The sequence below is a fragment of the Anticarsia gemmatalis genome, chromosome 27 (genome assembly GCF_050436995.1).
Source record: "Anticarsia gemmatalis isolate Benzon Research Colony breed Stoneville strain chromosome 27, ilAntGemm2 primary, whole genome shotgun sequence".
NCBI classification, from domain to species: domain Eukaryota; kingdom Metazoa; phylum Arthropoda; class Insecta; order Lepidoptera; family Erebidae; genus Anticarsia; species Anticarsia gemmatalis.
In genome coordinates, this window is record NC_134771.1 from 1,565,195 (window position 1) to 1,580,638 (window position 15,444).

The 15,444-nt window shown below is 35.9% G+C and overlaps 1 long non-coding RNA gene across 1 annotated transcript; it reads left to right on the top strand.

Moving 5' to 3' along the window:
• Positions 1–11,407: 11,407 nt before the first annotated feature.
• Positions 11,408–13,947, top strand: LOC142984564 (uncharacterized). Its single transcript, XR_012960154.1, has 2 exons — positions 11,408–11,517; positions 13,453–13,947. It is a non-coding gene; the product is annotated as an uncharacterized LOC142984564 (long non-coding RNA).
• The last annotated feature ends 1,497 nt before the right edge of the window (positions 13,948–15,444 follow it).

The following is a 15,444-nucleotide window of genomic DNA, read 5'->3' on the forward strand; positions in this document are numbered from 1 at the left end:
CAGACCTACTCAATAAGCTCACAAAATTTCATGAGAATCGGTCAAGCCGTTTCGGAGGAGTATGGCAACGAAAACTGTGACGCGAGAATTTTACCTATATATGTATGAGTTTGACTCATCTCTTTGCATAAAAGATAGGGAAACAGATTTAAAATATTCTCAGAATTACCAACTCATCATGACGCTTACTGCCTTAAAAGGGTAGGCAGAATTATCCCCCGCCCACATGTTAGCCCTTAATCGGTGAACAAGGAACTTTTAATACAGTCATACTTAATTATTTATTGTTATTTAAAAATATCATCATCGTGAGCCTGGTCTTTCTTCCAACTATGTTGGAGTCGGCTTCCAGTCTCATCGGATGCAGCTGAATACCAGTATTTTACATGGAGCGACTGTCTATCTGACCTCCACAACATAGTTTCTTGGGTTATAACACTATACTCCTCGGTAAGACTGGTTATTTAAATTGACCTGGAATTTCAGCAACCTTGGGAACGTCTGTGTTAGATTCCTATGGTCAATTCCCAGTCAACCTAGAGTCAAAGTTTTGACAACTTTGACCTTTGACAGATACTAAGATTATTTTTCGAGGTCCTGTTCATTGGAAGCCTTGTTATAAAGATTCTGCTGTCGTTTTTTTTACATACACAAAATCACATCTTCTCATAGAGGTAGGCAGAGATCAGAGAGCACCATTCACAAACATATGTATGACATGTTGTCATACAGGACCGCCGGTTACGAGTACTACGCACCTGACCTTTTTGCAAAACGTTATATTTTTCTAGTGTAGTTGTAAGAATGATTTTCCAGATTAAACATCGCATGACGTATTAAGTTTTTCATCAAAGCTTTATCAAAACGTTTTTGCGTAAAATTCATATACATATTATGTATATAAAATATATAGTTATTCGCAAATATCAAACTATCGTAACAAAGTTAGATCCCCAAGCGATGTCTGCAAATGTCTATAGAGCGTCTCTTGACCGTAATATAGAGACTTAATGTATGTATGTATGTATGTATATTCGGTGTGAATCCTAAAAACCTGTTCAGGACATTGACCCCCAAAGTGGTTTGAATAAAACTGTTCTTCTAATTAATTTTGTTATGCGAGTTTTGGCTGGCTGTTTAGAAGTTTTTTAAATGTTTTTTAGTACCACTGCTGGGCAAATGCCTGACTTAATAATTAAAATAGTTGGACAATCAAACTAGCAGATATAATGATTAATTATGAGGGATGTTGTGTATAGCAGCAGTGTAGGAGTTTGTTTATATTGTCCAAATGAAGAAGGTACACAGAAAGAATCTATATTCTTTTAATCTGACAGCCCGGTGCAAAGGATAGCTGACACGACCAGTGAGAGATCAGGACCGGCGGATTTACGTGCTCTTCGAGGCACGCGGTCTATCACATCAACTTCCTAGCTCCGCGCAATCTATAAGAGTATCTAATTTATTTATTTATAAGGCATGTTAACAGAATAAACATCAACATCTAACCATAATAATTTCTGTAGGTTATACAAGGGCGTATGCTTATGCCAATTACAGAAATGCATAACATTCTTATCTTGACAGAAAAACTGTGAAACAAATTTTGTCTCGACCGGAGATGCGAACCGAGACCTATCCATACAGAGACCAGTCACATACACTGCCAACTTGACTATCATTTTTAAACGTCTTTGTTAGCATAACTATCTCTCAAAATAGTAAAATGGCTACTGCCCATTACAAGGGACTAACATTGTTAATGGCTAAACGTGGAGTGGGGAGTATTTCATACACTTCGGGTATAACATGATATTATGTAAGTAAAACTAAAATTTAGAGGAGCTCGTGGCTTAGTTAACAACGGCCGCGCGGTTCGATCTCTGAGGTTAAGCCTTACTTGCCGAGGTTGATTTTTGGATGGGTGACCATCTTATACATATCGAGTTCCTCCGTGTTTCGGAAGGCACGTTAAATTGTGGGTCCCGGCTGTCATTTTCGAAGATCATTGACAGTCGTTAACAGTAGTCAGAAGCTTGAAAGTCTGACAACCAGTCTTACCGAAGGGTATCGTGTTATCCCAAATAACTGGGTTGTGGAGGTCAGATAGGCAGTCGCACCATGTAAAACACTGGTATTCAGCTGCATCCGGCGGGACTGGAAGCCGACTTCAACATAGCTTGGAAGAAAGGCTAGTTGATATATTATAAGTACTTTATACTAAATTTTCATTTAATCTACATTCACCATTTCTAAAGTACACAACAAACCATAAACATTACATCTGGCTTCTCTTGATTAACTAAGTATTTTAATTTATTAGTAGCATCTGGGACGCGATGAACTTGCTAAAAGTAGGACAAAGGGAGATTATCTCTAAGGCTTAAAGAACGATTTTCTACCACTATCGTTTTGCAACCTAATAAGGGCGATTTCCTATCAGTATCGATTACCAGCCGTATTGGTATCAAGAAAGTATAAGGACGGGGAAAAACCCTTTTCGCATTACTTTATGTATGAACTTGTAATAAAATCTCTTTGGCTTCAAGAATCACAAATGAGTACACGGTTCATTAGGTTTCTTTCAGTGAGCTCGTGAGGTACCCAAATATCGAGCGTTTTTTTGTGTTGAGAAAATATTTTATTACAAGTTCATACATACTATAATGCGAAAAGACTTTTCCCCGAACTCATATAAAGAACTTAACAGCGCCCCTAGCGTATTCAGAAAGAAATTGCGTAATTTAATATGTCAAACACTAGTTGCATAATTCATACTAACATCATAAATGCTATTTCGTTTGTCTATCTGTTATGCTTTCACTGCTTAACTGTAGAACCGATTTTGATGATTTTTAGCACTGAGATTGATAAAGAGACAGGATCAAGCGCAGACATTTTGCTCAAAAATAATTTCAAATGCGCCTGATATAGGGGATTGAATTTTGTACGCAAGACCTCTAGTTCTGAATATAATACGACGTTATTCTTTAAGAATAGCATCTCCCTCATTTATTTACAATTTTACGTCTGTATTTTTTTATATTCCGTTTGGCCACAACTGCCTTTAAATAACAAGACCTTTTTATTTACATACAAAACCCACTTAAAAACACACCCGAAACTCTCATACACAAGAAATCCTAACAAAATACTCTCTGAACAACCATTTAAGTCCTCAGGAGTCCAAAGTTTTGACCCCAAACGATTAAAATATGCACCATTCACTTGTGTACGATAATATTGTTCAAACAATAATGTTTGTAACGCCTACAATAAATTTTATAGCAACAACACGCTTCTGCGTAATTGAGTTTGCTTGCTACTTACATTTATGTAGGCGCTTTAATATTAAATTGTACGTGCATGCTAAATAAGTTATAATGCGGGAATATTGCGTTACATTATATATTTGTGAATATGATTTTGAGTTCTGTTTGTGAAACATGAATTTCAGCGCTGAAATGTTTCGTTTATGTTCAACTGAACTAATATTGTTGTATGATAATAATTTTTAATTAACTTGTTTTCTGTGTGATTTTGGGAATCATGTAGACAATAATATAATGTGGGGACGTAACAGGGAAGATTTACGTAAACGGGAATACTTACACTCACGCCAGGAGAGAACAAAGATATTACGTGCATGCTGATGATAATGAACAAAGATTTAACTATCTTGCCTGAGCAGTAATATAAGTTTTCTAAACTAAACTATTTTTAATAAACCGAGGCGAAAAAATAGGTATAGAATTATAGCCTAGGTATTAAAGGCTTTTTTAGGCCAGCTATAAAATCTTAAAAATATGGTTTATTCAACAACACTTATATATTATTTTCAAACATACAAAAAAGTTCATGTTTTACTAAATAACATGTCTTTTTAAAATTCGTTTTCAAACAAAATAAAAGTTGCATGTTTATACAATCTCTTTGTTGAATACAAAATGGCGTACCTGTTGCAGTTTCATTTGTATCACAAAGTACTAGGCTTTTATTACAGTTGTTTACTGTAACGGCAACGGCTGAAAATGTTATCGGAATTTATTTTTACAACTTAATTAAAAGAATCATTGGTTTTGCTGGGAATTTTTTTGCGTCGAACGAATTTACATCTATACTGATATTATAAAGCTGAAGAGTTTGTTTGTTTGTGTTTTTGTTTGAACGCGCTAATCTCAGGAACTACTGGTCCGATTTGAAAAATTCTTTCAGTGTTAGATTAAGTTAGATAGTCCATTTATCGAGAAAGGCTATAGGCTATATTACATTACGCTACGACTAATAGGAGCAGAGCAGCAGTAAAAAATGTTACAAAAACGGGGAAAATTTTGACCCATTCTCTCTTATGTGACGCAAGCGAAGTTGCGCGGGTCAGCTAGTACATACATAAAATTATGTTTAAAAAGACAACTCCTGCACTTAGAACTGTTCTTTGGACTTTTACAAACATACAAACAACGGACACAAAGTACAAGCCAGACCCGAAACAACTTTTGTGGATTGCATAAATAATTGGTCAACAACAACAACTATTTGTGGATCATATAAATAGTTGTACATGTGGAAATCGAATCCACCTCTTGACGCAATGGTAGCGGCGATCTCCCTTTACGACGGCGCCACGTAAGCACTCTACAACAAAAATTGTTGAAAAAATATATTTTTTTGAAAATAACCTGATAGACGTGAAAAAATAAATAGACGCGTGTGGTATCATGTTGCTTTTTTAACCCCCGAAAAAGAGGAGTGCTATACAACGTGTAACGGAAACAACGCACATCCTCAGACACCCCAACAAGAAAATCCTTTTTCATTCACAATTAATGCATCAGTATAATAATTTGATTATTGTAGATATTGTTTATGGGACATATTGTTTTTAAAATATCCCGCAAATTCTATGGTCACAATAAACCAACGCACTCACGCACAGGCGCACACGAGTAGCGCTGGCGTACCTACCTAGGTATCTACCTAAACATGACTTAAACGTGATTTATGAAGACAATGTCTACAATTTACTAACTTTCAAGTATTTCAAAAAAAAAAAAAATTTTTTGGAAAGAAGTGGGATGGATTCAGCTACCGATTCTGAACTAACTAATTTCAGGATGTGCGTTAATTATGTTACAGGTTGTATATTCCTGACCAGTTCTCTACATGTCTCTTTGATATAAAAGGCTTCCTCCTTCCTTCCGTACCAATCAAACATCACTTCCTCTCTTGATTGCCTTGCAAAGACAGTCTACTTTTATTTGCAAAAGATTTTTTATTTAGAAGCGTTTCCTTTCTTATTTTCTTTAAAACAAACTTAATTAAAGTAAAATCTCATTACAGTCATTGCAAAGCAAACTCCCGTAATGAAAGAAGGGTTAGGCTTTGAGTCTATCACGGTGTATTCATCATGGTTTGTATTCCTTCAAGAACTGTTTAAAAGGCAGCTTTAGCGCGAGGTCTTTTTCAGCAAAAAATATTTATGAGTGTCTAAATCTATACTAATATTATAAAGCTGAAGAGTTTGTTTGTTTGTTTGAACGCCCTAATCTCAGGAATTATTGGTCCGATTTGAAAGATTCTTTCACTGTTTGATAGCCTATTTATCGAGGAAGGCTATAGACTATATATTATCACGCTAAGACCAACAGGAGCTGAGTGCCAGTAAAAAATGTTACGAAAACGGGGAAAATTATGACTCATTCTCTTCTATGTGACGCAAGCGAAGTTGCGCGGGTCAGCTAGTTAATTGATAACTACGACTTGAATTTTCATCAGTTTCCGAACGGCTACCCATCTATTGAAAATCCGTAGGTAATATTGCTAAACTCAGCCATTCACCGTCATGTAAGAGGAACTAGCTAGCACAGAAACGCTCAGATCAAATACCACTAAACGGTCACCCATCCACAGACTGTCTGCAGAATATGGAGCTTAACCTAATAATTTACTTCTTAGTCGCCGCAATTAGCGATCATACACACCCAACTACCCCCAAACGGCCACCTATCTATAAAATATCCGTAACCAACATTACTTAACCCGATAATTTACTGACTGTTAAGCACCACTCTCTGACCATGGTCACCCATCTACATATTGTCTGTAGAATATGTAGCTTAACTTTTACCGACTGGTAAGCGCAACTGGTTATAACCTATAACTTTCAATTACGTGGAGCTTGCAAATATCATAGGTAACCGCCCACAGTGAAGCGAGCACTAGGACATATTCCCACCCCCGCCCTCTCCCACCCCCTGTGACGTAATACGCACATCCCGGGCTGGCTGCATTGATTGCATTTAGCGCATTGCAGATGCGCCCGGGTGAAGGGATGGGGTAGTATCGGGGGCGAAATCGAGAGTTTGGATAAAGGCCGAATGCTGGGGTAGTGATCAAAGGCCTTACTATAAACATATTATTATATTATATACAGTCAAGCTGGGTAACATTGAATAATTTGGGTAACATTGACAGTGGGAATTTGAACTAGTTTCGATAATTTTTTTATACGAAACCAACACAATTGATAAAAGTTTGCAAAACTAAAATAATCCTTTATCAATTGTGTAATCGAAACTAGTTCATATTCCCACTGTCAATGTTACCCAAATGATTCAAAGTTACCCAAATTGACCTTAGCATAAGCATATTAGCAGTGATAGCCGAGTGGTATATGTTGCTACCTCACACGCAAGTGGTCGACCGACGGTTCGAACCCGGGGCAACGCACCAATGACTTTTCAAAGTTATGTGTGTAAGTATCTATACCAATCTATACTAATATTATAAAGCTCAAGAGTTTGTTTGTTTATTAGAACGCACTAATCTCAGGAACTTGTGGTCCGACGGAAAAAAATATTTTAGTGTTACATAGCCTACTTATTGAGGAAGGCTATGGGCTATATAACATCACGCTACGACCAATAAGAGCAGAGAACCAGTAAAAAATGTTACAAAAACGGGGAAAATTATGACCCATTCTCTCTTATGTGACGCAAATGAAGTTGCGCGGGTCAGCTTATCAGCTAGTCAGAAATGATTATCACATGCTCTAATGGTGAAGGAAAACATCGTGATGCAACCTTGCATGCCTGAGAGTTCTTTAGAAAAGTTCTTGAAGGTATCCAAAGTCCCCAACCTGCACTTGGCCAGCGTGGTAGACCCAAGGCCTACCCCTCCTTCATTCCGGGAGGAGACTCTTGCTCAATATTTGATGGTTTTTTCACAAACCATAGTAGCCCTTCAGGTGTTCTCATTGTAGATTTGAAACGTTGTTCAATTTGAGTGTAAAAGCAGTTTCTGAAGGGAAGGGTTAATTGAGGCAAGTTTCAACTTAAAACTTTTGTGGTAAAGAAAATAAATATAAGATTTTTAGAGTCACATTTCGGTGAAGTTATTAGTTAAAAAATCTGAAACCTGTCTATAGCGGGGCAAATGTTAAAATGGTCGCCACTCTACCAGTGCGAGGGGAGGTCGCGGGTTCGATGCCCACTTGAGACAAATTTGTTCAGAAAAATAAACATACATACATTAAAAAATACCCTTATACTTTTCCATGTACCAGCGCTGCATATCTATCGGATAGTTTCCCTGACGCTTCTTCAATATGCGTAAAACTATCTCTTAGTATTACAAAACTATCGATTTACAAAAGCCCATCACTATTCGTCCTGCTGACGTCACTACCGTTCTTGACCCATGACATCTCAAGAGAACTTAATAATACACTTCACAATGCAAAATAAACCTTATTACAACCACATAAAGTCGAATTTCCACTAATAATACGTTCAAGAGTACTATTTGATATGCAATTTTGGCTTCTATTTTGTTGTATTTGAGGTCAGATTCCCGTGAATTGTTTAAACTAGGTTACAAAGGTTATTTCAGGATTCTAGATTTTAAAGGTTATGAAGTATGAAAGTGCAGGCTTTTATATAAAATGGAGCAGTTTTCTTTTAGTTAAGTTTTTATAGGGAAAATAGGATTTTCTAGGAACAATTTTTATTTATAAAATTCATTTTTGTATTTGTTTGTGTAGTTGGATAGTGCTTGTAGTTTTATCACTGGCATGGTTAAGCGATTTAACTGAGGCTTAGATTAAGATGGGTGGCCGTTTACAAAAATACGCTATGTCAATGAACATACACGTATTTTGAGGGATTTCTATGCACATAGGCAGTAATATTTTACTATCAGTGATAGCCGAGTGGTCATAGAATTCGTTTATGAATTTCATTAACATATCAATGGCTTCTCCAAGTTATGTGTGTATTAGAAATAATGATCACTTGTTATAACGATAAAAGAAAACATCGTGATGAAACCTTACATACTTAAGAGTTTTTGCGAACAGTTTTTGAAGGAATACTAACTCTCTAATGTGCAATTGGCCAGCGTGACTTACTTAAGGCTTAGCCCCTCCCTCATTTCAGGAGGAGACCCTTGCCCAGTAGTGGAAGTTTACTATTTTTTATTATTAAACTAGCTGACCTGCGCAGCTCAGCTCACGCTTGCTTGTTTTTATTTAATATCGCGCATTTTCACATTTATTTACCTGTAACACCTTCTCTGGACTTTTCAATTCAGGACCAAAATTAGCCAAATCGGTCCAGCCGTTCTCGAGTTTTAGCGAGACTAACGAACAGTCATTCATTTTAATATAAGTATATAAATAAAAACATAAAAATAAAAAGTGCAAATGTTGTAAAAGACCATAAACTATGTATATGATTAGCACATTTTCCAAATACATACCAAACACTGCTAGTTTTTTACTATTTTTAATCTCAAAAGGTCATTATATCATATAAGTCACCAACCCGGAATGAACTAACATCCCAAGCACATTGACACTCGCGTAGTGTCAATATATAATTAGTATATAGACACTAACTCTACATAATCTGTTAGCGAGTTTATGTTTTGAATCGGGAAAATACCGAGGAACATGCAATGATAAATGATATATGTATTATATATTGTTTGTTTATCGTATGGTTAGTGGTCAACCTAGTGTCAAAGTTGTTCAAGCCGCCCGAAGGCCTTTGATGTGGCTTAACGACTGTTATCTTAATTGACAACAACCGGGACCGACTTTTTACGTGATATTATTGATATATGTACATACATACATACACATGTCCTATCTATACTAATATTACGTCGGGGTAAGTCTTTTCGCATGAACTTGTAATAAAATATTTTCTCTACCCAAAATGATCGATATTCGGGTACCTCACGAGCTCACTGAAAGAAACCTAATGAACCGTGTACTCATTTGTGATTCTTGAAGCCAAAGAGATTTTATTACAAGTTCGTACATACCATAATGCGAATAGACTTTTTCCCCGACCTAATATTATAAAGCTGAAGAGTTTGTTTGTTTGTTTGAACGCGCTAATCTCAGGAACTTGTGGTCCGTTTTATTTATTGAGGAAGGCTATAGGCTATATAACATCACGCTACGACCAACAGGAGCAGAGTACCAAAACAAAATGTTACAAAATCGAAGTTGCGCGGGTCATCGAATAATAAAATTGAGCAGCGCTTTGTCACATTGTCAACAATATTTTTGATTGCACAATTTTAGGTTAATATTGTGCAACCTGTCTCTATTATTGTGTAATCGTCATAATCATTGTGTTCACAATATTGTTGACTACTAGCTGACCCGCGCAACTTCGCTTGCGTCACATAAGACAGAATGGGTGAAATTTTTCCCCGCTTTTGTAACATTTTTTACCGGTACTCTGCTCCTATTGGTCGTAGCGTGATGTTATATAGCCTATAACCTTCCTCGATAATTGGGCTATCTAAAAATGAAATATTTTTACAAATTGGAGTATGAGTTCCTGAGATTAGAGCGTTCAAACAAACAAACAAACTCTTCAGCTTTATAATATTAGTATAGATTTTTTCTATGTTATTTCGTTTGCGTGAAAAGATTTCCTAGGGTTTAAAGTACTATTATTATACTCTTACCTTATGTGTTAACGCAGGTTATAAACTGTCAGGAAAAACATTTTTTGTTATATAGTAGCCCCCTTAAATATTAATATAATTTTGTTTTAAATTTATGTTATTATAACGGCTACAGAAATACATCACATAGGAAAATTTCAATTGTCTACCGCGGTTCACAAGATACTATCTGGTGACAGACAGACGGACAGCGGAGTCTTTCTAATACGGTACCGTTTTTATTGTTTTGGTACAGAATCCTAAAAAAACTAAACTAAAAAATGCAAATTCCTAGATTTCATCCTTTTATTCACGTATACTGTATAAAGTTAATTCATTTAATATTCAAAGCGAGATTCTCTCGTAAGAAAATTTTCTACACTAGCTCGGAGCATAAAACCGTTGTTTGGAGTAAAATAGACTTGTTTTTATACATAGTAAAATGGTATACAATGCACCTTTACCTATTCTTTTAAGAAAACAGTTTCATTTAAAGCAGAAACACTGTAGTTGATTTCGCGTTTATATAGATTGTTTCGCTTTTATTAAGATGTGCTTATAGCTAGCTTTATGGAAATTTATTCAAGTTATTATTAAGAATTTTGTATAGTTTTGAAATAATATTTGTAACCTATGACTCTCCTACTGCTGGGCAAAGGTCTCCTCCCAAATGAGGGAGGGGTTCTTGATTCCATCACGCTAGCCAAGTGCTTCGCATCCCCTCAAGATATATGTTAAAGATCTTTTATGGCATGCAATTGGTTCATAGAACCTTCGCCTATGTTCTTGGCTAATCACGAGGGTGTTTGATTTCTGAATCGTGCCAAGTACAGGTCTTTTCAAATAATCTCAACAGTAGCCCAGAGCTTGGTAACTTGCCTGGTATATGGCACTAGGCCCATATTACATAGGACTAACATTGTAAATGGCGAAAAATAGGTGCATTTAATACACCTCTTCCTATCCTGGGATAACAGGCGTTAACTTATGTATGCCTTTATTCTTAGGGTTCCGTAACTAAAGGGTAAAACGGGACCCTTTAACTATTTCCAATAATGAGTACCCAAATTGAAAACTGACAAAACATAAAATCACAGGAACATACCTTTGCTATGTTCCTGTGATTTTGACCACACGTTAAATATTGCTCACACGAAATTGCGTGTTTTAAAATTTTCCCTCAACTTATGACTAACAGGTATTTTGCTTCTAACACTAAAACTATACCTTATTTGTCGCTAATTACTGCAAACAAGATCAACACATTTCACATATATATGTCAAATCAAATAATATGAAACATTTGACAAGCAAAATAACCTCAAAAAGTTTCGTCACGCAATTTTCAACCTTATGTCTTTGTGATACGGTTTTCCGTAATTTTAAACTTTGTAGTATAAGTTGGTATTAGTTCCTATATATTGCTTATTAGTATGAAATCTTTGTTATTATTTAAAGTCCTTTGAGAAGACGAGTACTTGATTTTTTCATACAAAAATGTATTCAATTGTGAGATTGTATGCTGTTATTGTTTTGGTACTGGCTTTAATGCAGGTTAGTTTTAATTTTCATTAACTATTTTGTCTTTATGACTGGGCCATTTTTCTTAAACCAGCCAATTGTGCAGAAGTGTACTAAGGAAAACACTAATTAGACCTCCAGTCAAAGAGCAAAACAAAAATATCTTAGTAATAGTTAATCATCGTAGCTCTGGGTCTTCAAAAGCCACAAGCACCTTTTTTACTCTAGACCTTAGAAGTTTTCAGGGCTCTTATAATCAGAGGCCCTGGGAAGGCCGCCCTTGGATTTATTTGCTACTGCAACTATGCAGGCTTTTTGCAGTTGACATCTATACTAATATTATAAAGCTAAAGTTTGTTTGTTTGAACGCGATAATCTCAGGAACGACTGGTCCGATTTGAAAAGGCTTATAACATCACGCTACGGCCATTAGGAGCGGAGTAGCAACGAAAAAACGTTACAAAAACGGGGAAAATTATGACCTATTCTCTTTTATGTGACGCAAGCGAAGTTACGCGGGTCAGATAGTTTATAATAAACTCTATTATAATTAGGCAATAATATCCTTATTATATCAGCTATAATAAAATAACTTTTCCAAATCCCTTTGATAGTTTAAATTTACGAGTAATTCCAATATTTTTGTTGTTGCCGTAAATAATCACTTTGAAAAGTTGTGTTCCTAATAAAGTGTACTTACATTTAATGTCCAATCACACCTAATTTGCATTTTAATATTAAGTTGTGTTCCGTAAACCATTTCATGCTTACTGAATTTAAATGTAAACCCGCCCTTTGTAAAAGAAACCGTGTTTTTAACGATTTTAAACTTTTGTTACTTGTATACATAATACTAGAATATAACGGGTCTTAAGCGCGATTGAAAATTAAATCACGGTCGATGTAATTCGATCGAAACTTTGGGTGAACAAATAAGGTATCCTACCCTTTAATTTTCAATCGCGCTAAAGACCCGTTGCATTATAATATTAAAACCTTGTCAGTAAAGAAGTTATACTTACTGAAAATCCAGTGTTTGCAGTGGAAAAGTATATTATATACCTCCACTGCGTCGTTAGCCTACATCTAGTAAATAAATGAGCGCAATAAGTCATCGATCGTTGTTTACTCAAGTAAAGCGTCGCATGACATCATTTGATATGTAAATCGCAACTATTTATAATATTTATATAAACTGGCTGCCATTACGACTGTTCCGCTTTCGTGACGGCGATTGGAGTTTTTCATGAGGTCTATTTGTGTTTCTTGAAACTATTATGGCTCTTTGATTGAGCAGAAAATAAAAACAACTTACTTCCTATTTCTGAGGTTACAGTTAGCGGTAGTTTATCTATTCAACAGCCTTTAGGTTCATAAAAACATGATAGTTTGAATAGATAAAATACCGCTAAATGTGCCTCAGAAACTAGACATTAGTCTTCTATTTAATTACAAGTCTTGAATCTGTTCCTTGAGTTTGAAATGTAACAAATAACTCGTTTTATCACTTTCCCACTGCTGGGCAAGAGTCTTCTCCCGGCGTGACTAAGTTCAAGGCTGGCTAAGGTATACTACATTCTGAATTTCAAAACATCAGAGACGTGTAGCTGGCTTTGGTCTGTTTGACACAGCATATTCATATCACTATAATCACTGCTCTTTATTAATTAGTCATCATCAGTCAGCCTCTCTTCCAAGTATGTTGGAGTCGGCTTTCAGTCTCACCAGATTCAGCTGAATACCAGTATTTAACATGGAGCGACTGCCTATCTGACCTCCACAACTCAGTTATCTGTGTTTTAACACGAGACTCTTCAATAAGACTGGTTGTCAGACTTTCAAGCTTCTGACTACTGTTAACGACTGTCAAAGATCTTTGAAAATTCCAGACAATTTAACGTGCCTTCCGAAATACGGAACACTGTTCTTTATAGTGTATATTATTAATTCATTTCTCGTTTTTTTCAGAGCATATCCTGTCACTTCTTCGGAGGGTTCTATCCTCGAGTGGTCGTGATACCTCGTCCTTACCCCTACGCTTATGGAGGGTATGGAGGTTTCGGCGGGTTTGGAGGAGGCTTTTATGGACCTCCCCCACCACCGCCACCTCCATTCTTTGGATAAATAGACGTATGATCCGTAGCGCGATTCTCTACTACTAATGACTGTAAAAAATCGGCTAGTTATCAAGAAATTTTGTATGAAAATCTGATCAGCGCCTCTAGCGGGCGCTGTAGGAACTATTTTTGCGGTACATTTTAAATGTCAAACTCACGATACTCGATATTATTGGCTGTAGATCGTGCTATTGATGATTTCATACCACTATCGACTATCGGCTAAATAACTATCGTGAAATATTGTTTTGTTTTTTGGTACCTTATTAATTATATTTAATTCGTTGTGTTTTAATGAGTGTAAGTTAGTCTGTAATTGACATTATTAAATAAGACAAAAAATATAGCTTTTATTTCCTTCTCATTGTTTTCTTTTCTATAGGTTTATTTTTTACTTACTAATGGCTGTCCCACTGCTGGGCAAAGGTCCCAAACGATTGAGAGGTTAGGCCATCACCACTTTGGCCACGCTGGACAAGTGCGGGTTGGACCATTTATAGGTTAGCCTTTGAGTCCACCATGCTGGCTAAATGCAGGTTGGGGACTACATACCCTCAAAAAATGCCAAAGGCATTCAAAGTTTCATCACAATGTTTATCTTCACCGTTAGAGCAAGTGACAATTATTTCTAACATACATATAACTCCGAAGGTCATTATTGTGTTGCCTCGGGTTAGAACCATCGACCACTAAAAATTTAAATAAAGCACTTATGCAGCTGAAATGGAGGATGGAATATGGAACATTTGAAACCACGTGGGTCAGCTACTAAATTAATATATTATAACAGTTGAAATTCCAGATCCAGGTTTCTCTTGGGATATTGACAGTCATTAAGACAGTCTAAAGTACACTTTAGGGAGCAGAAGTCACGTAGCTTTTAATTACAATGTTTTTAAATGGCATCCTTAATGTCTTACTACTGACTAAGTAAAGACAGCTTCCATGACTTTTACTGTTCGACTTCGTCCGCATAAATAGATTTTTCAGGATACTACATATGTACAGGGTAGGTACTAAATATGTATCCTATGTGTCAATTCAAGTAAAAAAATCTCTGTGTATAAGACATTAAAATCTATACTTTTGGTAAAATGTTTATTAGACTTTCGGTACCGCGATTCTCTACCACTATCGACTACCGACAACCGGCTAGCTATCGACATTTTGTCATTTAGAATGTACTGCCAAAACATTTCCTACAACACCCGTCAGAGGCGCTGATCAGATTTTCATACAAAATTTCTCGATGACAGTTCGGTTGTCGGTAGTCGATAGTAGTAGAGAATCGAGCTACGGAACATTTGAAATTTAGAAAAAATAATTAATTTATGTGAAGAGGCTTTACATGCTTGCATGTTTGTTCGAAAAAAGTACGTGTATTTTGTCCTTTAATATATAGTCTATAGACCAGTCATGTTCCATACAAATTGGCTCAGCTATTTAACCATGAAAGTGTAGCGAAGGTACTTCTATAGTAGATTCTAAGTAAAGTCGTGTTTAAATATTAAGTATATAATGTATATTAAGTTTGATCTTAGCTATGAAATGTTGAAATCGGTTCTAATAAATGTCAACGATTCTACTTATACTAGACTATTGCAAAAATAAATGAGTAATTTTATGTGATATCAAAAGTATATCTGTCGGTACGATACACATCAAAGAGACAAACACAGCATGATATATAAGAGTTGCTTAAAGTTGAGGGACGTTTCTACATTTTGCTGTTATGAGTGTATACTGATTTCAGTGAATTTATTGTATTTTCTCATTCTGAACTTTGTATAAACTCAGCGTCAAAAATATGTCTGCACGGTCACATTTTCAGTCGTACATTTCT